The following is a 27,857-nucleotide window of genomic DNA, read 5'->3' as shown; positions in this document are numbered from 1 at the left end:
CCCGGCTGCTCACCTCTGCACCCGGCTGCACACCTCTGCACACCTCTGCACCCGGCTGCTCACGGCTGCTCACCTCTGCACCCGGCTCTGCTGCTCCGCTGACCTTGTGCTCTCCTTCCCCGGATCCGCGCTATGGACGACACACAGCCGATTATCCCAGGACTAGCAATGTCACGTACGGACACGCCCACAGGGATGGCACCCGAGTGACAGGAAGCGCCGCCACCCTCTGTGCGACAGTGCAGCGCCGCCCTCCGGTCCGTCAGTGGGTTACGTCACCGGCAGCCGGTTCCCTGTGTGCAGTGACGGAGGCAGGTGGTGGCTGCGCCCATCACGGCGGTCACGTACTGTCAGGATGAGACCTGTGACTGTGATTCATCACTGTGATTCATCGGTAACGAGGCAGCACAAGGCGGCCCCAGGATAGCTGCTATTGCTCATCCGCCTGCAGGTGTGAACCCGGCTTAGGATGTCTATGGATTGCCGCAGATCGCAAACACCATCAAGCGCTGCTGCACAAAAATGTGCTGCTGGAAGTCAATACGAAATGACTAACTACAGGTCACACACTGCGTTTTGTAAGGTAAAGATTCTGCCACTCAGGGTGCCGGGCTCACACATGGCGGGCAGCATGCGGCTCCATTGTGTACATGGTGACTGTCAGGCTGCGTGCCCACTATGCTTTTTTCAAGCTTTTTTGCCGTGGAATTTCCGCAGTGAAAACGCTTAGGCTGTGTGCCCACTATGCGTTTTTTAAGCGTTTCCGCAGTGGCAATTTCGCTGCAGAAACACTTAAAAAATGCTTGGTAGAAGGTCCGCCATGTTCCCCAATGATAATCCGCATGTGCTGTTCACATGCTGCGGAAATTTCCACTGCGGATTATCATTGCGGAAAAATCTGCAGCATGTCCATTAATTTTGTGGACATGCAGCGTAATTGCCGCCATTGACTTGCATTGAATCAGTTAATATCAGCACATTTGCACACACGGATAATATGTGTTTCTATGTGCGGATGGTACCCGGGTTTGGAGAAGAGGAGACTCTCCTCTAGACCTGGGTACCATAGTGCTTGTTAAAAAAAAAGAATTTAAAATAAAAAATAAAGATTATACTTACCTTCCGATGGCCCCCGGTATTTTCTCCACGCCGTCCGGTCTGTTGTATGGGTCGCGGTGGTGTGAAGGACCTGCGGTGACATCATTTAGTCATGTGACAGGTCACGCAACCGCCGACGTCGGAAGGTAAGTATCTTTATTTTTTACCATTCTTATTCTTTTTTTTACCATTCTTTACAGCCGGTTGCATGGATTTATATAGTGTGACCAAGTTGTCAAGCACTTTCCAAGTGATGCTAAATTCGCATGGAAAAGCGCTTGATAACCCACATTATGCATTTTCCTGCCATGGAGAAGCGGAAAAAATCTGCAACATTTCTGCATCGTGGGCACTTGGCCTCACCCTCCTGGAAAGTAAATTACAGGGAAATGACTAAACTCACTACTTGTTAGTGGGATTATGGTTGTAGTGAAACAGTGCGACTAGTAACAATTCCCCATATTCTGTGACCGCCAGGATGGCGCCGTATCACCAGTGCATCCCAGCCAATGGCAACCACTGACCCCACACACAGGCTAAGGCTGAGTGGTGCCCAGCACAATGCTTTTTGGTACCTCACACCCGATTGTTTCCTCAGAACACATGAGCGATCATGTTTCTACATGAGAGAAACCACTTCAGTGTATGAACATGCCGTCTGCTTCACTTCTGGTGCAGTGAGAGCCGCGTACCCTGGGCCGTATTTGGCGTTCACCCTTCCTGATACTGGTGGTTACACCCCTACTGATAACCCAGACTAAGGGTATGCGCGCAAGATGTCCATTTCAGCCGGATCTACTCATTAACATGCCTGAAAATATGCTAAATAAACGCTAAACAGAATGAACATACACCCTGCAGTGTAAAAGCAACTTGCTGGTAATATGTTCAGTGTTTTGAGCTTCTTTTAACTGCTTTAAGTTTTTAAAGACGCATAAGCCACTTAAGACACCCATACATACTGGATTAATGTTTGCCAAACCCGCTGATATCTACAGGTTCGGCCAATAGTCTGATATGTATCGGTGCCCTTGTCAGATTATTGTCGTGGGAGATAAGGATTTGAAATGTCCTATTTTGAACTGTAGATCCTTTTGTTCTCGAAGTGATAAGCAGCTACCAGAACTGTCTAGCAGCGATTCTCTCATAGAAGACACAGGAGCACTTGGCAGAGTGAGTGCTCCTGTGTATGAGAGAGTCAAGCAAGATAGCAGCTAGCTGAATGATCGGATAGCTAACTAGTGTATGGGGGCATTACTCATAGACTTGTTCAGCTGTATTTGTATTCCAACACAGATGACCATATACTGATCTAGTATTAAGTCTAATTAAAGATTACAACATCTACATGACTACGTCCCCAGTAGCATTATCAGTACAGCACTACATCACCAGAACCACTGTCTGTACATGACTATATCATGGTGGCGCAGTGGTTAGCACTGCAGCCTTGCAGTGCTGGGGTCCTGGGTTCAAATCCCACCAAGGACAACATCTACAAGGAGTTTGTATGTTCTCCCTGTGTTTGTGTGGGTTTCCTCCGGGTTCTCTGGTTTCCTCCCACAATCCAAAGACATACTGATAGGGAATCTAGATTGTGAGCCCCGATGGGGACAGCGACGATAATGTATGTAAAGATTATTATTATTATCACCAGAACCACCCTCAGTACACTACCACATCACCAAAACCCAAAACCACTGTCAGTAGACAACTATATCACCAGAACCACTGTCAGTATGCAAGCACATTATCAGAACCACCGTCAATACACTACCACATCACCAGAACAACTATATCACCAGAACCAATGTCAGTACATAACCACATCACCAGAAAAACTGTTAGGCTTGATCCGCAATTGCCCCTTTTCCAGCATGTCTCTTCAAGATGGAATCAATTTTAGGGGTCCTGGCAGCAATAGCCAATTTCCTCACTTTGTTGATCAGAGTTGCAGCATGTCCCTCTTGCAGACTATCTCTTATTGCCAGCTGCAGCGTGTGCACAACAGAGCGCATGTGATGAATAGGAGAGAGGTGTGAAGCACCTTCAACAAGATCATCTAATTGTAAAGAATCATTTTTTCCCCTTATCTGTAGAGGAGGAGCTTCACTACTTCTCATGTACATAAACTGCAACACGGATTCAACTCGGCTAGAAGTCTAGACCCTTAGATCAGGACTAGGACAGATATTTATAGGACATTTCATAACTTTCCCAAATTCTTATGAAAAAATATTCCCCACAAACTGAATTGAACTACTGTACCCAATTTATTATATACTTTAGGAGTCGGAGTCGGTCCATTTTATACCGACTCCAACTCCATCAAAATGGACACGGACTCCAACTCCACAGCCCTGTTTTTCAGCGCTGGAGTGAGGCTTCTAATGAAAGGTCCCTGCACCCAGTCTTTTACACTCACCCTCCGGCATCGTCATATTTATTTTGGTAGTGCTCTGGTCCCATGGCGCCATCTTATGACTTCAACTTCTGACTGGCCGGGAGTCAGAAGTTACATCACAAGCGCTCAATGCAAGTCGATGAGAGCCTGAACGAGGTTCTTATAGACTTGAACTGAGTTGTGACCTCCGGCTTGCTCCATGAAATACTGAACAGAGACCGACTGGAGCGGCGGTGATAAAAGATGAAGACGGCAGCAGGTAAGTATGAGAGTAGAGTCAGGAAACTTGCATACTGTAGTTTAGTAGCACCACTCCAGCAGTAAAATAAAATTAAAATGCTGGAGTGGCTCTTTAACCCCTTTATGACCTATGATGTATAGATAGGTCATGTCCCTGACTTTGATGCAGGCTCCGGAAGTGAGCCCGCATCTTTCCTGGCACATGACAGTTGATTTAACAGCCGTAGGTGGAATCGCGATCTACCCGCAGATGTTAACATGTTAAATGCCGCTCTCAGTCACAAACCCCACCCATCAGCTCCCCTGTCACATGATCGTGGGGCACTGATGGGTTGGCATGACAACCCAGGGTTTGCAGAAGACCCCTGTGCTTGTCATTGCAGGTGGAGATAATCATTTATCCTACACATAGCAGGGCTAGAGCCCTGCTATATGTAGCACAAGCGATCAGAAGATACCTAAGGGGACTATTAAATCCAGTAACAAGTAGAATAAAAATGTTTTAACAAATATTAAAATATATATATATTCAACTCACTGGTAGAATTCTCCGCTTGATATTTCTGCTTTATCTGTCCCATTCCATTCAATACACACATATGTCTGTCCCTTCCCCACTGTAGATTTTATCTGATGTTTAGAGGTGCCAAACTGCAGAGCCTACAGAGTCCTAGCTCTCTCTTTGATCACCAGCCATCTCCTGGTGAGATGAGCAGCTGCTAATTTAGCAACAAGCAGCTCCCACAATGCCCCTCACCTGATGGTTTAGTGTGCCCTATATATTTAGAAGCTCCTTAAGGGGTGCTCGCGTGCTGGGTTGTGAACGCATCTTCTTGTGCAAATTGGCTTTGGAGATAAGTGGCAGTTATTTCAGAGGCAGTTAGTCAGGCCAGGAGTCAGGTAACCAACACTTTGACCACTTACTCTCTATTAACTATGTTTCTGTTAGCTCTCACATTTTCCTCACATTTTTCTTACTTTCTAGTAACCCCTCAAACCCCTACACCTAGTAAGAAACTATTCATCTCTCCAACAATCCTCCCCATTCATCTCACCTGCTCCTCAGAATTATTCCTCAACATTCAATCCTGGATCTCCAAACACAGACAGCCACCTCATGCTCTCTCTTGCTCCCACCTGCTAACACTTTCTCTGCTCCTCCTCACTGCTGGAGATATCTCTCCAAATCCTGGTCCTCCCCGCCATATCCCCACAGTTACTTCTACCTCCTATCCACGACCTTCCACAAACTGTCGCAACCCTTCTAACCTCATACCCATCCAATCCCCACTTCCTCAGTTGCACTAACAGGAGCTCTATGGAACGCTCGCTCCGTCTGCAACAAACTTTCCTACATCTACGACCTTTTCATTACTAACAAACTTTCCTTCCTCGCCATCACCGAAACCTGGCTCACCCCCTCTGACACAGCCTCCCCAGCTGCACTTTCATATGGCGGATTCCACCTTTCCCACTCCCCCCGCCCCAACTGCAAACATGGCAGAGGCGTAGGTTTTCTCCTGTCAGATACCAGCGCTTTCACCCAAATATCACTGCCACCCTCCGTTACACTCCCCTCTTTTGAGGTGCACTGTGTGCGCATCTATTCCCCCTCTGACCTCCAACTGGCCGTCATTTACCGACCCCCAGGGCTAGCCACCACTTTCATACACCACTTCTCCACCTGGCTGCTTCACTTCCTTTCCGCTGACATCCCCACTATCATAATGGGCGACTTCAACATCCCCATTGACACTTCCCACTCGTCTGTTTCTAAGTTCCTATCCCTCACTTCCTCCTTCGGCCTTGCTCAATGGTCTTCTGCAGCTACTCATAAAGATGGCCACACACTGGACCTCATCTTCACCCGCCTCTGTTCCTTATATAACCTCTCTAACTCACCTCTCCCTCTCTCTGACCATAACCTCCTCACATTCTCTACCCTCTCCTCTCCAGGTGCACAATCCCCACTCCACAAACGTACACACGCTCGCAGAAACCTCAAACACCTTGACCTACACTCACGCAGGCTCCACGTTCTTGATGAGCCTTCATCATATTAACGTGAAAAGCCTTCCGCCTACCCCGCGCTTGGTCAAGAGTGATGACGTAGGTGACCGGGTTGAGCTGTTGGTGAATGACGTACGGGCCTTCCCAGGCCGCCTGAAGCTTGTCCTTTGGTACGGGGACCAGCACCCACACCTTCTGACCCACCTGGTAGGTCCGCTCTCGGGCGTTCTGGTCGTACCAATGTTTCTGGTCAACCTGGGCTTGCGCCATGTTGTCTTGCACCAACTGCGTCAAGGTCTGCATCTTGTCACGGAAGCGCATGACATACTCCACGATGGACACTCCTGGGGAACTCGGCTCTTCTTCCCAGAATTCCCTTATCAACCCAAGGGGTCCTCGGACACACCTGCCATACAGGAGCTCAAAGGGGGAGAACCCCGTCGAGGCCTGTGGAACCTCTCTGTAAGCAAATAGCTGGTGTGGGAGGTAACACTCCCAGTCGCGTCCCTGGGTCTCAACCAGCATTTTTAACATCTGTTTGAGGGTACCGTTGAATCGCTCACACAAACCATTGGTTTGGGGATGATACGCGCTCGATACCAGATGCTGCACCTGCATTTTCTTACATAGGGCCTCCATTAAGCGTGACATGAACTGGGTCCCCTGGTCAGTAAGCATCTCCCTGAGAAAGCCTACTCGCGAAAAGGTGGCCAAGAGGGCGTCCGCCACCTTATCCGCCCTAATTGAGGACAGGGCTACTGCCTCCGGGTACCGGGTAGCATAGTCTACCACGGTAAGGATGAAACGTTTTCCAGAGCTGCTGGGTATGGCCAGTGGTCCCACAATGTCCACAGCAATCCTCTGGAAAGGCGCCTCTATCACTGGCAAAGAGATCAGGGGGGCTTTGGGAGTCGGCCCTGACTTTCCCACTCTTTGACATGTGGTACAGGAGCGACAGTAGTTCACCACATCCGTCCTCATTTTGGGCTAATAAAAGTGGTGAGACAGCCGGGCCTTGGTTTTGCTGACCCCCAAGTGTCCAGCGAGTGGAATTTCATGGGCGATCCGCAACAACTCATCCATGAATTTGTAGGGGAGGACCAGCTGTCTTTCCCTCAGCCACTCCTGTTGGGGTGTACAGGGCACTGTCTCCCGGTACAACCTCCCTTGGTCCCAGAATACCCTCTCCTTATCAGACTCGGAGGTGGGCTTTTCAGCGAGGCTCCTTAACGTCCCTAGGCTAGCATCTGAGTGCAGAGCTGCCTGAAACTCCTGGCTGGAGGAAGCCAGAAGTGAGGTGAAGGCCACGTCCTCCCTGGGACCCTCTGCGACCGGCTCTGGGTCCATACCTGATTCTGTTATTCCTCTGTCCGAGGAGGGTCCAGAAGGCAGGGCGTTACTTGCGTTCTAGGCACTCTGCTTGCGGGTAACAGCGGCTATATAGGCCGTCTTCCCGGGGAATAACACCGTCCCTTCAGCCTGTGTGGCTATGAGTACTACTTCCCCATCCTCCCCCATTACCTCAGGCACAGTGCTATGAATGGGGCAGCTACCATCAGCCAGGTCACCATCTGTTGTGACACTGGTCACTGGCACAGCACCACCGGCTTCATGGTCCCTGTGCCTCTCCCCATTACCCTTAGCACTAACACTTGTTCCTGCTAGGGGATCCTCAGCAATATCACCCCCCAGCGTGACATGGCTGAGTTCTCCTGTACCTTCCAATACATCAGCAGCAGCAGGTAAAACATTGACATTCACAGTATCAGAATTAACCTTACCAACCGTATCAGATTGAGGAGGGGGGTCAGGGGCATAATAAGCAAACATCCTCCCCAAATCAGTTCCCAACAAAACATTTGCAGGTAGATTTGCAGATACTCCCACTTCCTTCACCCCACTCCCCGCACCCCAATCAATAAAAACCCGGGCAAGGGGCATCGGACGCCCCTCAATCCCGGTGACAGTCAGGCTCTTTCCCGGAATAAGCGCTTCAGTGGATACCAGTTCGAGTCGGATGAGGGTTCGTTTGCCCCCAGTGTCCTTGAGGCCTACAATGACAGTGTCCCCCACCCTGACAGACTGCAAGTTTTCACAGGCCCTCCCAACCGGCCCACCCACCAAAAGAACTGATGCATTAGGCCCAGGGGCCTTGGATGGAAGGTTCTTCCTCTGCTTCTCTGGGCAAGTGGCTCTGAGATGACCAGTCTGGTTGCAGAAATAACACCTGCGGGCATCAGATGCAGGCCGGGCATTGGTAACGGGGAAAAGGCCTCCGGAAGGTCGGCTGGCAGGGGCAGGAATGGTGGTTGATGGCTTACCCCCTTTCCAGCTGGCGACGACCGGCTTCCGCACCTCTGGTCTCCGGTTGGCCCTCGTAGGTGTCTGCGATCTGCGCTGCTTTATTGGCATCTGGTGGCTCCCGATCCATCACGAACTGCCGTACCTCAGTCGGACACAAATGCAGGAACTGGTCTTTCACCATCAGATCCTTTAGCTGCTCAAATGTGGTCGCTGACAGTCCTTGGATCCTCTGCTCAAAGTTGGTTCGGAGCCCATGCACCACATCGCTGTAACTGTCGTGCGGTCCACGTTGGAGGTTCCGGAACTTTTTACGGTACACCTCAGGAGTCAGTTGGAACCTCTGGATTAGGGCCTGCTTAATGGCATCATAGTTCCCATCGAGGCTCGGAGGAAGAGCCACAAACACATCCAGAGCTTTGCCTCGCAGCGCTGCAGTTAAGTATAGGGCCCACTGGCCCTCAGGCAGCTGGTACTGTCTGCAAGTCTTTTCGAAACCCCTCAGAAAGGTGTCGAGGTCGCCGTCCTTTTCCATCACAGGAAAATGCTCTGGACGGGGCTTAAACAGGGTCGCATTTTTGGTCTCACCGTTCCGTGAGGTGGATGCTGGGATCCCGAGTTGGGCCATCTGCAGTTCATGGGCCCTCTGAGTTTGGGCCTTCTCTCGCCGGTCGGCAGCCTCTCGCTGGGCTCTCTCGGCCTCTCGCTGGGCTTGGGCCTCTGCTCGCCGCTCGGCAGCCTCCTGGTGCTGCTGAATTACTTTCAGCCGTCCTTCATGATCCTCTGCAGGCAGTTGCTGTAGAGTCATCTGCAGATAGGGGTCCACGCTGCCCTGGTCGCTGACGCGGTGTGCGTCTACAGGTGGGACCCCTGCAGCGGTACTGTCCATATCTCGGCTGACCCCTGGCCCTGCTGAGGTCTGGAGAAGGGCTTGCTCGATCTCCAGTTGCGGCAGCCATTTGTTGTTTGTTTTTGCCGAGGGGGTCAATGCCTTTGGTTATACATATTCCAATCAGAGTGTCCTTTTTCTGCTGGCTGTACCAGTGCTCCCCAATTATGACCATGATCACCAAAATAAAAATAGAAAAGAAAAAACGAAGAAGGGTAGGGGTAACTGCTATACATACAGTATTGTCTCAGATCTAATAAACACTGAGTTCAATCTTCAAAACTTTTGTGCAGGGTCCAGGTAAGAACCGTGCAACTTTTTAGTGAGAGGAATGATTGCTCAAACCAGATCACTAATGTCCTATGATCTCACCGCTGCCACCAATTTGTCAGGAAAACACACTTGGTCAGACCTTGCAGCTCTCTGGCGCCCCCCTTATCCTGCTGGTCAAACACGGTATTGACCGAGGATAAGCACGGTTGCAGCTGCTCTAATTTATGTTGACTATTGTGGCACGTGATGTGACAGGACGTATATATACCACCAGTTCCTTCCAGGAACGTATATATACCTCCGACCAGCCACCCTCAAACCACAATATCACATAAATACTGGTATACTGCCACCACCGATTGCTTAACAGGTGGATCGGGTACCCGTTAGGTAACGTGAATTAGCGGGTGAGGAACGTGTTTGCTCGACATAGGACAAGAAAAACGAAGCTGGTAAATAATAATGATTTACTCCCGAAAGTGGGCAGTGTTTACAAAAGATATACAAGATATTATAAAGGATACAATTTACATATATGCATAAAACAGTTATTAAAATAAAAGGGATAAGTAATAGCAAAACCTGCGCCACGAGGTGATGGTCTCAGATTCTGTGGGGGGGACGGCACCCCGGAAATTAGATGTGATTCTTCCACGCAGCGAGGAGCATGCGTCTGACGTCCCGGGGCAAGAATGACTTAAAAAATGGCCGCTCTGGTTTTTAGTAAGGGGCCAAAACCTTAGGAGACACCCATGGTGTTTACCTCACACGGGGGCTCGGTTTTGTGAACGCACCCAGCTGCATAAGACATAGAAATCCTTCAGATTTCATATCTTGTTGTGGGGGGGGGTCCCACATCCAAGATGGAGACATCATGTTTGCCGTCTCCAATATTCATGAAGATGGATTTTAAATATGATATCTCTATGACGCTCAGAAGCTCAGAACCCATTTCCCGAGCTTCCGGTGGTTTCTCAGTTATGCAAGATATACTCTTATAATTGGAAAAAGGTGAGCATTCCCAAAATGTGGTCCCTGTGTTTGTGACCGTCATGTGCATTATTAAAATCGACATTAAACGTTTGTACAGATAGATAATAGAATTTTGGAGGGAATTTCCAGTTTACCAGAAGGCTTGCTCTGGGCTGAGGCTTTATGGTGCTCATAAAAATTCCTGTTAGGGATGGGGGAGCAGAGAAGTTCTATGTAGCACTCTTACAAATGAGCAGGGGGTGGAGATTTTAAGACATCTCTCATTTTTAAACCTAGGACAAAAATACATTTTGCCTGACAGTTTGCATGGAAAACACAAAACTGTCTGGGTGACCCCAAACTTTTGAACGGTACTGTGTATATATCGGACTATAATACACCCCCCCACACTTTCCCCCAAAATTGTATCAATAAAAATGTCAACTCGACATGCAAAAAATAAGTCATTACCCAGATCCCGAAAAATGGAGATGCTACAGGTCTCTGAAAATGGCGCCATTTTTTTTCTTACAAACTTTGGATTTTTTTTCACCACTGTGGTAAAGCGACTTGCTCAGCTCTCCAGAGGCAGACACCGGACACACAGTTTGGGTAAACTTCCTGCTGGTTTATTCTGTGGCAAAAACTCCAGCAGTGTCCCACAGAAATAAACAGGCCCTCTCGGGGTTAACGGGAAAACAAAACATAAGGTATAACAGAGTTCAATAGCAAGCGAGGCTCGGCCTGCTCCAGGTAGCACAGTAAAGTCTGAGCAAACCCCAGTCCTCCACTGTTGCTCTCTGGTTTCACCCAAACACAGCCTGTAGACTTTACTCTCCAGAACACACACTACACAGAGCAAACTATTGAGTATTTAACCCTGCTCAGCCACACTCTGAGGGGAGGTAGGGGAATGGCCTCCCACCCTCTTTGCCATTCTCATAAAACCACACCCTTTAAGAGAGTTAACCCACAGCATATAACATGCTGGCAGAAATTTAGTAAGTTTCAGTTCACACAGGAGAGCAACCTGAGTGACACATACCTCCCCTCATATATCATACCAGTGACTCTGTCACACTACTTAAATATAAAAGAAAGATACATGTTTGGTATCTGCAAACTCGTAATGACCTGGAGAATCCTAATGGCAGGTAAGTTTTAGCATTTAGTGAACATGGTAAATAAAAAAAGAAACAATTGTGGATTTGCACTTTTTTTTGCAATTTCACCCCACCTGAAATTTTCCCGTTTTCCAGTACACTATATGGTAAAATAAATGGTGTCGTTCAAAAGTACAACTCGCCCTGCCAAAAATAAGCCCTCATATGGCCATATTTATGGAAAAATAAAAAAGTTATGGCTCTGGGAAGGAATGGAGCAAAAAACTAAAACTAAAAATCGCGAGGTTGTGAAGGGGTTAAGCTCCTAAAAGCCTGCTGTCCACTGCCAGCTATAATTTGACTATCTCCTGATAACATTTTTTTTTTCCTGTTTTACTTCCCAGTTGACATTTCTGATTTTTGACCTCTGCTTGTTTTTTAACTACTCTCCTGTCTTACGATTATGTCCCTGCACTGACATCCTGGCATTGAACCTGCTACCGGATCATTCTTCTTGCCAGCTTGAACCACTGAATAGTAGCTAACTCCATGGCTCAGCCTAGGGGTTAAATCGTGAGGGACAGGGAAACCCCTGGGATCTGGCAAACAGAGTAGCTAGCGCCTGTTCATGGTAGCCATCTATGGAGTAGCCAAGTGACCACAAACAGTGACTCTGTTACACCCTGTTAGTACATGACCACATCATCAGAACCAGCATCAGTATGTGACTACAGCATCAAGTTTAGTACAGCGATCAATTGTAATGCCAGAGAGGAGCCAGAAGATCGTGGCAACTGGTTACTCTAACTATTGCGTCATGGCAAGGGTTAATCAGTTCAGTTGATCTCCTGGAGCTCTTCATCCTGAATTGTTTCAGCTGTTCAGTGTTGGCCACTCCCCTCTGGTATAAATGCTAGCCACTGGCACTTGGGAGTTCCCAGTGATAGTTCTACTTCATGGTTTGGTGGTGGAGGAGAAATTCAGTGTCTGGAGTAGGCGGTTGGAGAGTTTTTCTGGAGATTGCTGCTTGGAGTTGGTTTGTGTGCTTTTCCTTATCCTCTCTCATTTGGTTTCCCCTTCCTATACCTCCTTTGTTTCCCACTCTGCTGTTCTGTTAGGCTATGTGCGCACGATGCAGAAATGCTCAGGATTTTTTCCTGAGCATTTCTGCATCTCCCTGGCAGAAAAAAACGCATGCGGATTGTACATGCGTTTTTCATGCCAGGGACATGCGGATGTGAAGCGTTCTTCACATGCGTTTCCGCATGCGGGTGTTAAGCGCTTTCCAAACTATTTTAGCATCACTTGGAAAGTGCTTGACAACTTGGTCAAACTATATAAATCCATGCAAACAGCATGGATTTATATAGTGTGACCCGAGAGAATTGGTTAAAAATACTTACCTTCTGATGGCCCCTGCAGTCTTGCTGCGCTCCTGTGCTTGCTGCCTGCAGATCACAGTACTCTGTACTGAAAGACCTGCCGTCACATAACTGACGTCAGCGCAGGTCCTTCAGTCCTGCGCGATCTGTCGGCAAGCACAGAGAAGGAGTCCAGGGGCCGTCAGAAGGTGAATATAATCTTTATTTTTTATTTTATTCTTTTTTTACAGCATTTAATGGTACCTGGGTGTGGAGGAGAGTCTCCTGTCCTCCACACCCGGGTACCATCCACACATTAGAATGCGCCAATTATGCAAGCACAGATGCAGTCCTGCGGAATTGGCGCGGTCTAATGCAAGTCAATGGCGGCGAAAATGCTGCGGAAAAATACGCAGCATGGACATTGAAAGTGCGGAATTGCATTGGAGACCATGGGGGAAAGTTTACCAAGCGTTTACGCTGCGGAAATTCCACAGCATAAACGCTTGGAAAACGCATTGTGGGCACACAGCCTTACTGTGTTTGTATGATTGTTTTCTTATTGTTGCTTTCTTTTATCCCAGTCTGTAACGCTGTCTGTCTGATTAGTGTTTTCCTATACACTTCATCCCCTCACCTCCCTAGGTGGGGGAGGTATCAGATAAGGGTTAATTTAGGAGTAAGGATGAGCAAGTACTAAAATGGTCGGATGGTAGTTACTTGAACCGAGCAATTCCTAATGCTCGGATGCTCGTTTTGAGTAAGGTGTGTAATGGGAGTCAATGGGAAATCTGAGCATTTTTTCCAGCAGACCCTACAAGGAGGTATGGGGGCAGTGAAAATGTTCAAATGGATGGAAAAGTGCTGAATAGAAGGATAACAGCATGGGGAAAACCCCTAGGAGCATCTCGGACTCCCAGATCACCGCTGAGAACAATGTTGTCACACTTTTACTCCATTTTAAAGACTGACAATAAAACATTCAAAATCGACGAGAAATTGGAGTTTAAAGGAAAAAAATGGAACAAAATATTAAACATTCTTTCCTCTATAATGACGTGTATATAAGGCAAAATTTAAAAAGGATTTTAGAAAAATAATAATTTAAGTATACCAAAATTAAAATTTTAATTAAAACAATGGAAATTTCAGTGTAATTTATGAAGGAAGCAAGAACTGCCAAAAATTCGATGGAAAAGGGACTAAGATACACCCTGTATTAGACATAAAGGAGTGCCTCATACACATTCTGTTCAAATTGTCATGTAGTGGCACTCCTAGATTCATAAAAGCTATGCACTAAGTGCAAAGCCTGTCAAAAATTACAAGCAGGGTCATCTATACACCCTTGAAGGCACCAACTGTAGTACCTCATTTAAATATTGTGAACAAAGTGTAGTTGTGATAATTTTACACTCATAAAAGCTCTGCACACAGTGCAAAGCCTGCCAAAAATTACAAGCAAGGTCATCCATACACCCTTGAAGGGACCAACTGGAGTGCTTCATTCAAATATTAAGAAAGTGTAGTTGTGGCACTTGTACACGGATAAAGGCTCTGCACCCAGTGCAGAGCCAGGTAAAAATGATAAGGAGGGTAATACATTCCTCCATAGACCCTAGAAGGCCAACAACTTGCGGGCCTCATTAAAATATTGAAGATTAAGAACACTTTATGTACTGCTGTCACTGTCATTTGGAGGTGTGGAAAAGTCGAGACTACGCCAAGCTTTGTTCATTTTTATCATATTGAGCCTGTCAGCACTTTATGTGTGAAAGCGCCTGTCTGATTTGACCCTCCACCCCCCCCCCCCCTCCCCGGTAGCATTAAAAACCAGCCCAGACAAGACGCTAGCGGCAGGGCCGCTGGGACAGCTCATGCCAGGTGTCAAGCTTTTAGACCCAATAGCTGAAGGTCGCAGAGGAATTAGGGAGTTTACTGTTTTTTTCTCGGCTAGGTATTGCTTGACCATCATTAAAAACGTTTCCCTCCTTGTCAAAAATACCTGGTCATCAGGGCCTGGACGCTGGGATGGTGTCATGAAATTGGCCCAGGTCTTTGACAGAGTACCCCTGACTCTGCTGTACCTGGTGTTTTGTCTTCCTCGCCCCTCCTCATTGGTTGGGCGAAGAAGCTTGCCTCCTGCCACTTGTTTGATGGGAATTTTTTCAACATATTTTCCACAATGGCCTTCTGCTATAGTACCATTTTAGTTGACCTCTCCACCTCAGGAAGGAGAGGTGAAAGGTGCTCCTTGTAGTGTGGGTCTAGCAGGGTCCACAACCAGCGCTCTTTTTTGGCCAAGATGAATGTAACGCGATGGTCACGGAAAAAGCAGCAGTACATAAAGTCTGCCATATGTGCCAAGGTCCCTACAGCCAATACTTCCCTGTCTCCACCATGATGACTACTCTCCATCTCCTCCTCCATCTCTTCCTCCTCATTCCCCTCAGCCCATCCACGTAGAAGAGACAGGACAAAGCTTGTATGGGTGCTAGCCTCTGTTGTGCCTCCTTTGTGCCGACGGGTGTGTTGGAGCTGGTATTCCACAACTGGCCTCTGCTGCTCACCATGCCTTGCCAGCACGTGCTCTGAGATAGCACATCAGAGATGGATGATTAGGAGGAGGAGGGGAAGCAGGAACTGGTGTAGGGGTGGAGGAAACTCTGATAGAAGTAGGGCCAGCAATCCTCGGCTTCGGTAGCACATGTGCCGTTCCAGGGAGGGACTCGACCCCGGCCTCCACAATGTTCATCCAGTGTGTCGTCAGGGAAATGTAGCATTGCTGGCTACAAGCACTTGTCCATGTGTTGGTCATTAATTGGACAATACCAGTAACCGCTATGGTAAGGACACAAGTGATGTTCCTGGACATGTGCTAGTACAAGATGGGTACACCATACCAGGAGAAATAGTGGTGGCTGGGGCCCGAGTACAGAGGGACCAAATTTGTACACCTGTAGCAGGCCAATTTTGTTTTTTATTTCAAACCAATGAAATTTCACACAAACTAAGTTCTACAGTATATATGACAATAGTCAATTTTTGAACACCCAAATTTGTACACCTGTAGCAGGCCAATTTTTTATTTCAAACCAAAAAAATTTCATACAAAGCAGGTTTTGCAGTATACATTGGGGAAAATAAATATTTGATACACTGCCGGTTTTGCAAGTTTTCCCAACTATAAAGAATGCAGAGGTCTTTAATTTTATCGTAGGTATACTTCAGCTGTGAGAGACAGAATCTAAAAAGAAAAAAACAGAAAATCACATTGTATGATTTTTAAATAATTAAATTGCATTTTATTTCATGAAATAAGTATATGATCACCTACCAACAAGCAAGAATTCTGGCCCTCACAGACCTGTTGGTTTTTCTTTAAGAAGCCTTCCTACTCTGCACTCATTACCTGTATTAATTGCATTGTTTGAACTTGTTACCTGTATAAGAGACACCAGTCCACACACACAATTAATCACACTCCAACCTCTCCACCATGGCCAAGACCAAAGAGCTGTCTAAGGACACCAGGTACAAAATTGTAGATCACAAGTCTGGGATGGGTTACAGGACAATAGGCAAGCAGCTTGGTGAGAAGCCAACAACTATTGGCACAATTATTAGAAAATGGAATAAACACAAGATGACTCAATCTTCCTCGGCCTGGGGCTCCATGCAAGATCAGGCCTCATGGAGTAAGGATGATTCTGAGAAAGGTCAGGAATCAACCCAGAACTACACCATGGGAGGACCTGGTCACTGACCTGAAGAGAGCTGGGACCACAGTCTAAACATTACCGTTAGTAACATACTACGCCGTCATAGATTAAAATCCTGCAGGGCCTACAAGTCTCCCCTGTCCACGCCACCACATGTCCAGGCATGTAATACTCTATGGATGACTAATTGAATGTAGAAAAAAATTTCAACGCTTTTTGGAGTGTTATATATCACCGAAAATATAACAGACAGCATGTAATACTCTATGTATGACGATATAGTCAATTTTTTCACCCCCCAAAAAAAGAATGTGGTCATGTTCAGAAGAGATATATATATATATATATATATATATATATATATATATTTATATTTAGCAACAGACTGTAATGCCCTAAATCCTGCCTAAACGCTGTATTCTGCCACTCTCCCTGCTCCTGCAACTGTCCCTTCCTAAAGGCTAAATGCAGAATGTATCTGATTCAAACATCAAAGCGCAGGTTTAGCCCTTACAAGGGCTGTTAGTATGATGGTTCAATATCTGCACAAGTATCAACACTAGGACTCTGATTCGTTACACTGTGCACACACAGGCTTGGACAAGAGCACTCTCTCCCTCCAATAAGAACTCTCCCTCAGCTGTGCAATGGCGTCAATGTGCAGAGCATGGCGGCTTCTTTTCCTTTATAACCCCTGATGATGTAATGCGGCCTGCCAGTTACAGTAATGCCACTACCAAGATGGCTATGGATTCAAGTTTCAAATTCGAGCACCGGCTAATACTCGCCGAATACATTCGAACACCCATATACTCGAGTGATACCTGTGTATCACTGAGCACGTTCGCTCATCCCTAGTTAGGAGCATTGATGGGTACAAGAACCCGGCGTCTCCACGTTCAGGAGTAATCCGGGGGACAAGGATAGACTAGGTCACCCCTAGTTTGAGGGATCAGGTATGTGCCCACAGTCCCTTGTCAATACGTGACAAGACCCATATACAATTTTATTGCATGAAACAACAACTCCCAGTATGACCTTTCCAATGGTAAGGAAATGATGGGAGTTGTTGTTTAAAGCCATTATTACACTGTTGACCATACAGGAACCACAGTTCTAATTAGACACAGGGTGCAGGACTATTAAATAGTTGGAGAGTAACTTAACTTTTGGGAGATATATGTGTTAGGTCCATTAATTCTAACCAGATTTGGGTGGGTCTGTGATCTGAGACCCCCATTAATTGTTCAAAAGACCTCTTAAGCTATGTGTCCTCAATCAGTAAATAAAAGCATTTTGGTTGCAGCACATTTTTCTTTGCCTCCACAGTTCTGCATTCAATCTCGCAGTTAAAGCCGCATGTGTTCATTTGAACACATGCGGATTTAACGTATCCTATACATTCTGTTGTGGAAATTTCTGTTGCGGAGACTAGAGTCTTGAAATTAATATAAAGTCTAAATGAGGGGTCACTCACTGTATCAAGGAGAGTTTAGGGTGCTCAGAAGAAAAAAATGTAAACATATAAAGAGAAGACTTCAGGACTCCAATTTGAATACAGGAAAAGATAGTTTATTCATATAGTTATACAAGAAGCCCCTCCAAGGCAAAAAATGTGTACATGTACCAAAAAACTTTTTAATCATAAACCAACGTTTCGACCTATGTGGGTCTTTATCAAGGTTTCTCTAAAGGAAAAGAAAAAAAAAATTTAAAACAAATACATAATAGCGATACATATAAGGCTGTCAAAGGAAAAACCCTGTGCAACATTACATATTCAGCAAAATAGTAAAGATATATTCAAGGCCCCAAACTGAAATTCAATTGATTCATGCAGAAAGGGAGGAACTGACAACATTGTTATAACATATGAATTGAAATACTCCAAAGTAAGAAGGAATCATAAAAGATGTAAAACTCACTGAATAGTAGTTTAAGTTCAAAATAGATGTACACCGGGTGTTGAATAGGTCATTGAGATGCTATACAAAGAAAAAGGAAATGCCATGTAGAAAGTAATATAGTCTAAAGGCCCCGTCACACTAAGCGATGCAGCAGCGATCCCGACAACGATACGACCTGTCAGGGATCGTTGCTGCATCGCTAATACATCGCTGGTGAGCTGTCAAACAGGCAGGCTCACCAGCGATGAGGGGAGCAGCGATATCGTGGAAAGAATCGTTCCACGATGTCCTGCTCCCATTCCCAGCCTGCTGCTTAAGCAGGAGCAGGCTGGTAACTATGGTAAATATCGGGTTACTAAGTGCGCGTGTGCCCCTAGTAACCCGCTGTTTACCATGGATACCACTCTGCTACCGTGCGCTGGAGCCTCCGCTCACCGTAGCAGAGAGGTATCTATGGTAAACAGCGGGTTACTAAGTGCGCGCGTGCCCCTAGTAACCCGATATTTACCATGGATACCAGCCAGATCGTTGGTCCCGCTGGTCACACACAGCGATGTGTGCTGGCCAGCGGGAGGCCAACGACCAAAAAATGGTCCAGGACACTTTGCAACGATCAGCGACCTTACAGCAGGGGCCTGATCGTTGCAAAGTGTCACACATAGCGACATCGCTGGTGAGGTCGCTGGTGAGTCACCAAAACCGTGACACAGCAGCGATCTCGCTAGCGATATCGCTTAGTGTGACGGGGCCTTTAGGCTACTAACAAAACATGTCCTGATATTTACATTTTTTTCTTTTGAGCACCCTAAACTCTCTTTGATACAGTGAGCGACCCCTCATTTAGACTTTATATTGATTTTTCTTGGGATCCCAAGTCTTTTTCTACCTTCGCATTTAACCAGGAGGAAGCAAGTGGCATCATTGCAAGGGTCATGACTCCCGGTACTTTCCTCCATACTCCCATTGAGGAGGTACGTACTAGGGATTTAGAAAAGGAACTCAAGAGGCATGCGGCTCTGGATTTACATTGTATAACTTTGGCCGAATATCATAAAGTCCAACGTATTCCACGCGGCTTAAGAGTTTCCTTACGCCCGACCCTATTTCATGATAATCCTGATTTTTGCACCAAATTCGAAGGAATCCTTAATAAATGTTCTATGGACATTATATTACTCACAATAGATTTTTTACAGAAAGAAATCATAGATCTAAATACAAGGATCGCTACAACATAACAACAACTTCATAATACAATTTCCTCTGAAGAATTCTCTACTTTGAAAACTAAGGTGGAGAAGGAGGTCAGTGACAATCGAAACAACCTCCAAGTTAAGAAAAAGTCCTAATTTCTCCACGATGCGGAAGATTATTTAAACAACCAAGTCTACAGATGGCGCACACCCGATACCAACAGAGGTGGCAATTATTATGGGCGAGGATATACTTCATCACCAGGACGCAACTCGTCAACCGATAGCGAATCCGGTCATTTTTACAACAACGTAGACCACGTCCATACAGAACAAGATGAGGAGGGGTAGGCGAACACTATCAAAGAGATTATCCCAGGATGACCACCAGTCCCAGGTAGGACAAACAGTATCGTCTACAATATCTCGTCATACAACTTAGCACCAGCTGAATTAACAGTACTCCAAAAAGGACTCTCCTTTTGTCCCACACCAGCATTTAATACGTTTACCTTGGAACAAGAGTTGTTCCGCTTCTATAGGACTCTGAGACTTAAAGTACATTTCTCTAAGGATAGTGGACCTACCTTTCCCCCTCCGGAGAAACACAAGGTTGATATGTTTTACCTACAGGATTTAAAACTACGTAATCCAAGCAATTTCCAACCTCCACAGTCATATCCTCATGTGGAAGCGTATATTGACTTGGTCCAGAGGGACATTAATGATATTCTATTGGTGATTAAGAGGGGTCAGTTCCATAATAGAAATAACTTAACGGTAAAGGAGAATAGGGCTCTTTTTTCCCTAAAGAATAGGAAGGACTTGATTATAAAACCTGCCGATAAGGGAGGGGCGCTGGTGGTAATGGATCATACATATTATGTCTCAGAGATTCAAACAAAATTAAAGGCCACTGATACATATTTACCGATACCACATAATCCCTCCTCTGAAATAGCTAGCCTTATTTCTGACTTGATCACCACACACCAGCATATGGGTACCATCAACTCAAAACTTGCTGAATTTCTGGTCAAAGCTGATCCAATTACACCCGTATTCTATACGCTTCCTAAAATACACAAAAATTTGCAAACCCCACCGGGCAGACCGATTGTTGCCTCGACTGAGTCCATCCTGTCTCCCCCTGGCTATAGTCCTCGAGAAGATTTTGACCCCCCACATTTCAAAGATCACCTCATACTTGAAAGATACGTCCCATTTCCTGACTACCATTAGAGAACTTGGCCCCATCCCTTCCAACAGTATATTAGTCACTATGGACGTTAATAACCTATACAAAAGTATAGACCATGAAGGAGGTATCTGAGCAACTTCTCTTTTTCTCCATACCCACACTGATCTAACATCACAACAGATCCGTTTCTGTACTGACTTGCTTACTCTTTTTAACAAAAAAAAATTTTCTTTTTGAAGACCAATTTTACTTACAAAAAAGGGGGACCGCTATGGGTTTAAATGTTGCTCCCCCATATGCTAACATCTTCATGGCAGATTTTGAGAACAGCTTCGTATATACCTATTCCTCCTACCAAAAAAATGTACTATATTGGAAAAGGTTTATAGAGGACATTTTCCTGATTTGGACTGGTACGGAGAACGAATTCACAATGTTTTTTGACTACCTTAACACAAGGGTACCTAACCTCACCTTCACTAAACATTGTGATCAACACTCTATCCATTTTTTGGACACAATTATTATAGTGTCCAGTACAGGAACACTTGATAGTGACCTGTATATAAAACAGACTGACAAGAATAGCCTTCTTATGTATACCAGTTGCCATCCACGCCATGTAAAGAAATCCCTCCCTAAATCCCAACACTGTAGGGTCGATCGGATTGTATCCGAGAGTACAGCAAGGAATATTAGACACATCGAGATGGATGAGAAGTTTCGTCTAAGAGGTTATCCCAATGTGATACTGAAAAAACAAAGTAGTCACAAAATTCCACGATTGGCGTTTATTAACACTTATCACCCTTTCAGTGGGTTCATTTATAAATGTAATCAACGCCATTGGCCCCTGCTGACACGATCCTATCCTACAGTACCCGAATTCTTAGCCACACCCCTACTTTGTCACAAAAGGACACGGAATGTTTGGGACTATTTAGCCAAGGCGGATGTGGGTTCAACACGTCTTTGACCAATCCAGCGTACCTCAGCTACGCCTCGCAGAGGTACCTTTCCCTGTTTGGGGTGTTTACAATGTTCCAACGTCACAAAGGGTGACTCACACATCCCCAATCTGGTAAAAGATACCCTATTAAAGGGTTTTTCACTTGTGATTCTAGTTATGTCGTATACTTAATTAAGTGCCCATGCGGTCTCAGATATGTTGGGGAAACTACCCAACATATCCGGGACTGTATTTCACAACACAAATCTACTATCAGGTGCAATCGGATTATTTTTCCCATCCCGGCCCATTTCTCAGCCATGTCCCACTCAGTGTCTCAGTTAAGATTTCAGGTGATTGACCATGTTCCACTCAATAGAAGAGGGGGTAATCGCATATTGAGACTTAAAGAACGCGAATCCTATTGGATTCCTACACTACAAACCCTGACACCAAAGGATCTAAACAGGGAGTATGAATTGCAATACTGATGAATGACTAATGATTACAGATTTGGATTTAGCATATTTTGGCACATAATTTACTAATGTTATAAATTGTCTTATACACTATAGCTTTGACATACTTAGTACTTGCTAAACCATGAGTCTGTTTCTATTTTGTATATTCCATAAGTCCATGGAAGTCCATCTCCAAAGACCTGAATGTTCCTGTGTCTTCCGTGCGCAGTGTCATCAAGAAGTTTAAAGCCCATGGCACTATGGCTAACCTCCCTAGATGTGGACGGAAAAGAAAAATTGACGAGAGATTTCATCGCAAGATTGTGCGGATGGTGGATAAAGAACCTCGACTAACATCCAAACAAGTTCAAGCTGCCCTGCAGTCCGAGGGTACAACAGTGTCAACCCATACTATCCATCGGCATCTGAATGAAAAGGGACTGTATGGTAGGATACCCAGGAAGACCCCACTGCTTCACCCGAGACATAAAAAAGCCAGGCTGGAGTTTGCCAAAACTTACCTGAGAAAGCCTAAAACATTTTGGAAGAATGTTCTCTGGTCAGATGAGACAAAAGTAGAGCTTTTTGGGAAAAAGCATCAACATAGAGTGTACAGAAAAAAAAGAGGCATTCAAAGAAAAGAACACGGTCCCTACAGTCAAACATGGCAGAGGTTCCCTGATGTTTTGGGGTTGCTTTGCCGTCTCTGGCACTGGACTGCTTGACCGTGTGCATGGCATTATGAAGTCTGAAGACTACCAACAAATTTTGCAGCTTAATGTAGATAATGTGAGAAAGCTGTTCTCCCTCATAGGTCATGGGTCTTCCAGCAGGACAATGACCCAAAACACACTTCCAAAAGCACTATAAAATGGTTTGAGAGAAAGCACTGTAGACTTCTAAGGAGGCCAGCAATGAGTCCAGACCTGAATCCCATAGAACACCTGTGGAGAGATCTCAAAATGGCAGTTTGGAGAAGGCACCCTTCAAATATCAGGGACCTGGAGCAGTTTACCAAAGAAGAATGGTCTACAATTCCAGCCGAGCATTGTAAGAAACTCATTGATGGTTACCGGAAGCGGTTGTTCGCAGTTATTTTGGCTAAAGGTTGTGCAACCAAGTATTAGGCTGAGGGTGCCAATACTTTTGTCTGGCCCATTTTTGGAGTTGTGTGAAATGATCAATGATTTGATTTTTGCTTCATTCTCTTTTGTGTTTTTTACTTGCAAGCAAATTAAATGAAGATAATAATACCAAAGAATTTGTGATTTCAATCATTTTCAGGAAGAAACTGAGTATTATCTGACAGAATTGCAGGGGTGCCAATACTTTTGGCCACCACTGTATGTCCTGTTACTTTGCACACAGCCCCAGTCACTGGCACTCATCCGGAAGGCACTTTCCCTTATAAGCAGGTATGTACATAAGTCCCACTGGTTACATATCAGGACATGTTTTGTTAGTAGCCTTATGCTAAGACTATATTACTTTCTACATGGCATTTCCTTTTTCTTTGTATAGCATCTCAATGACCTATTCAACACCCGGTGTACATCTATTTTGAACTTAAACTACTATTCAGTGAGTTTTACATCTTTTATGATTCCTTCTTACTTTGGAGTAATTCAATTCATATGTTATAACAATGTTGTCAATTCCTCCCTTTCTGCATGAATCAATTGAATTTCAGTTTGGGGCCTTGAATATATCTTTACTATTTTGCTGAATATGTAATGTTGCACAGGGTTTTTCCTTTGACAGCCTTATATGTATCTCTATTATGTATTTGTTTTTGATGTTTTTTTTCTTTTCATTTAGAGAAACCTTGATAAAGACCGACATAGGTCGAAACGTTGGTTTATGATTAAAAAGTTTTTTGGTACATGTACACATTTTTTGCCTTAGAGTCTTGAAATTGACATGCTTAGGTTCATAAACCCACACCGTGGGGGAGTTTACGCAGCATCAAATAGAAGAACAGTGAGCATGGCATTTCTATAAATCACATCCATTGTGCTTCTAATGTAGAATGCAGCTCTTTGGACACAGTGCAAGTGAGCTGTGTCCAAACTGCTGCTATTCTTGATCGTGGGCACGTAGCCTTAGAAGTGTGCAGCTCAGGAGACAGGAGAGCTTTTTGGATGCTTTTTGGGATGACAGGAATATTAGTACCATCAAACAAAAGTGATAACTATTGGATAGCCATGCTTCTAAACCTACTGAATAAATGCAAAATGGGGGATTTTTATCACCAGGATAAGCGGTGTTCCCTGCTCAGCGAATTTTTTACCGAGCAGATGCCTACCAAACACATGGCTGACCAGGGGACTCTTTTTTCCGTAGCCTATGGAGCCATGCTCCCCCCTCCTATGCCAGCACTAGGGTTAAAACAAGTAGCCAAGGCAGTAGCATCGAATACATTATATGTAACTCGATGGACCAGATGTTTTATCTGCTGCTGCACCATTCTGACGCACTTCAGTGATTAGATTCAGTCGTACCAGGACAGTGTCCTTTTTCCATTAGATCCCATGGACTTCTATCCAAGCAGATTGGACTAGTACCAAGAACTGGCCCAGTTTGCTATTGTAATTTCAAGCCCCAGTGTATTGTCAGAGATGGTATTCAGCACGGCTGGTGGCTTTGTCATTCCCAAACAGACCAGGTTATTCTCCGCAAGCGTGGAAAACTTACATTTGTCAAAATAAATCAGTTCCGATATTCATTCACTTACAACTGATGCCAATGATTAGATCGGACACAGCATATATCTGCCTGTCTTCAGTCTTCTGCTGCCGGCAGGGGTAATGGGCATCAACTCCTTGTCCATCATGTCATCTATACAGTTTTGCTGCGGCTAATGCTGGACCTATACTGCTAGACATCTCTTTGCCTGCCTCTTCATATAAAATGAAATATTAAAATCATGCAGCTTCTTCTCCTACCACTCCCGCTAGTTAGCCATGTCAACCACACATCTCTTGCCTGCTTAGTGTATTTTATAGTGATATACTGTAATGCTGCTGTCAGGGCTGCCAGTGCTAGCCCTACAATGCCAGACCTCTTTTTGGTCCCATCATACTTTTATACCATGTGTTTTCTGCTGGTGTCATTGCCACTGCTACTAGACAGCCTCACCAGCCTAACATCCACCTACCTGCCCTTAGAACGTTGTGCTGTACTTGTGCTGCCGGGATTGCCGAGCTGACCCAACACTGGCCTTGTTTTCAGCCATCCATTTTTATATTGTGCGATTGCTGCCACGGCCACTGCCGTTTGACACCCACACATCTTCTCTGAGCAGTTATAGCTTTAGCAGTAATTGTGATTCGCAGCTAATTCATTCAACGCGAATAACATTTTTTTTGAAGAATGTCGAAGCTGTCGAATTTGAATTTCAAAATATTAGTTATTTTTCTAGTATTTAGAGTTTTAATATAACCTCTGAAGGTCCTTAGTACTTGAATTTACCAATATTACAAAATATAATAAAAAATGTGCACTAAAGTTGGACTAAAATGTAATCTAGATCCAGAAAGCCAAACCATTAAGGAGTAATACTTTGTAAAGCAGGACATAAGCTTTATATTTTGTAAAGACTAGTAGTAACAAGCCAGTAAATATAGAACACTATTACCCGGAGTGCTAACAGCAAATTGCGCATTACTGTAATAATCTGATTTTCAGCAAGTCACAATGCTTAGGAGATTTCAGGGAAATGGGTGCAGATGATCAGGCAATGTACTAATTTATGTAAAGTCTTACAACTCAGTTGTAATGTATCATTTCCTGTTTGGCACATAAGTTTGTCCCGCACAAAAAATGAAGTAGAAGAACAGACATGTTTCCTGTCCAGGCTGTATTCAGGGGTGATTACTGACCAATATGAAGAATGGAAACCTTTCTTAAACATGGGTCTCTTAATATTGCTCAACTGTAGGAGATATAATATGAGTTGCTATTTTGTTTCTAAAAAACAATTTAGAAATATTCTGGCAATCCATTGTTCCATCAGGGTAATTTGTGACTATATGTCTAAATAGGGTATATTGACAATTTAGGGGTGTCACTCATTTGCTACCTCCTAGTAAGTCACAGAAAAAGACCACTAGAAAGCAGCTCTCACGCTTGTGGATTTAGACTATGTATTAGATGAAAGACCATTTATCTGACTATGTTCATTTTAATAACACATTGGCCATGACCTCCCCTGGCAAAATCATCTATTTCAGGAGGTGAACTCTTGTAGATCAACAGATCAGCATGGCAGCTTTCATACAAAAATTATAACAATGACCTCTTAGGCACTTGTCTCCAACCTTTCTGACCTCTAGAGCCACATTTAGCTTTGAGAGAAAGTTGAAAGCCACATTTAGGTCTAAGAGAGAGTTGCGAGCCACATCCAGGTCCAATCCCCAACACAGTAGTTACACCCAAAGCAGCCCCCATTACGGGTATAATGACAGCCAAAGCTTTTCCACAGAAATCACACCGAGGCAGTAGTCCTAGATCCAGAGGTTCCCACAATACCTCCAATTCAGTATTGTCCCATCAATCACTCCCATCACACTGTTGTATCCAGCTTCAAGCACCTCCTCTGACAGTTAACATCATCCAGTCTCCAGCTTACCATACTAAAACTATCTCCAAACCCCCAAAGCAAGAATATGACATTCATCACTTTTGTGCAAGGCTACTCAGACAATTCACCATCTGGAGAGCGGCTCTTCATAGTTGTTTACTGGTGCTAATGCGCCAAGCTGGCAGTGAGCCACAAGCCACACATCATGGGCCTTCGAGCCAAACGTGGCTCCTAAGCCACAAGTTGGGGACCCCTGCTCTTGAGGATACTCTCAGGCTGGCATTGTGTATGAAGGCAGTCTCTGGTAAGACTAGGTGATTATCACCTCATTAGACATATGAACACAAAGGCAGTTATCACTAGGGCAGAAGAAGCGTGATCTTAATCTTAAAACTCAGCTCATTCATAAGCTTTTACTACAACAATCGATATGTTATCTGCTTCTTGGTGGTGGAAGCATACCAGATATTCACTTAAAGGTATTGTCCAAATTAGAAAACCCATAATTAAACCCTTTAGGGAGTTCTGAGTTTCTAGAAGAATGGTTTTCTGTAAATTATCTTCATCTCTTGGCCAGTGTACCAAAATTACCCAGTGTATCTTGCCATGTTGGACCTGTCCTGTTCGGCATTACCTAATCCATTGATTTGAATGGACACTGTGTAATGCAGATTTATCAACTGGATGGACATCTAAAAGTGTCTTCAACAACCAAGAACAGCTGTTCACCAATGTTTATTGAAGAAGCATTGACTTCTGCACCCGCATCTTTTTAGTAAAAGATTGTCATCATAAGTATTCAGCAACAGCTCCATTACCTAAACAGTCAATCTTGTACTGTACTGTTTGAATAGTAGCTGATCTGCAGTACACGGGATTGGCCACTAAACACAACTGTGGTGATCCACTCTGCATTATTTAGATCCATCTGGTAACAGCTGATTGGTGGAGGTGACACGTGTCAGACCCCCACCAATCTGATATTGATGACTTATACTTTGCAGTAAAGTGATTGGTTGGGTCTAGTTCTGTTCAGTATCTAACAATTCTTTACATATGTACAGTACAGACCAAAAGTTTGGACGCACCTTCTCATTTAAAGATTTTTCTGAATTTTCATGACTATGAAAATTGTACATTCACACTGAAGGCGTCAAAACTATGAATTAACTCATGTGGAATTATATACTT

The 27,857-nt window shown here is 44.9% G+C and overlaps 1 protein-coding gene and 1 long non-coding RNA gene across 15 annotated transcripts in view; one reads left to right on the top strand and one right to left on the bottom strand.

Moving 5' to 3' along the window:
• Window positions 1–351, bottom strand: part of LOC141176011 (uridine phosphorylase 1-like) — a 214,332-nt gene extending 213,981 nt beyond the window's left edge. For 2 of the 14 annotated variants that reach the window (XM_073659975.1, XM_073659976.1), the window contains exon 1: window positions 74–337. The gene's annotated coding sequence lies outside the window, so the exon portion shown is untranslated. Of the gene's footprint in view, window positions 1–43 lie in introns of all 14 variants that reach the window. The other 12 variants (XM_073659978.1, XM_073659979.1, XM_073659972.1 and 9 more) reach the window with 11 other exon arrangements.
• Window positions 196–23,780, top strand: LOC141176014 (uncharacterized). Its single transcript, XR_012253094.1, has 3 exons — window positions 196–583; window positions 22,260–23,499; window positions 23,606–23,780. It is a non-coding gene; the product is annotated as an uncharacterized lncRNA (long non-coding RNA).
• The last annotated feature ends 4,077 nt before the right edge of the window (window positions 23,781–27,857 follow it).

This window comes from Phyllobates terribilis, unplaced genomic scaffold (genome assembly GCF_046119375.1).
Source record: "Phyllobates terribilis strain yellow unplaced genomic scaffold, ASM4611937v1 Scaffold_16__1_contigs__length_26959993, whole genome shotgun sequence".
Classification (NCBI taxonomy): Eukaryota; Metazoa; Chordata; class Amphibia; order Anura; family Dendrobatidae; genus Phyllobates; species Phyllobates terribilis.
Note: the sequence above shows the minus strand (reverse complement) of the source record. Positions and strands in the feature narration are given on the sequence as shown.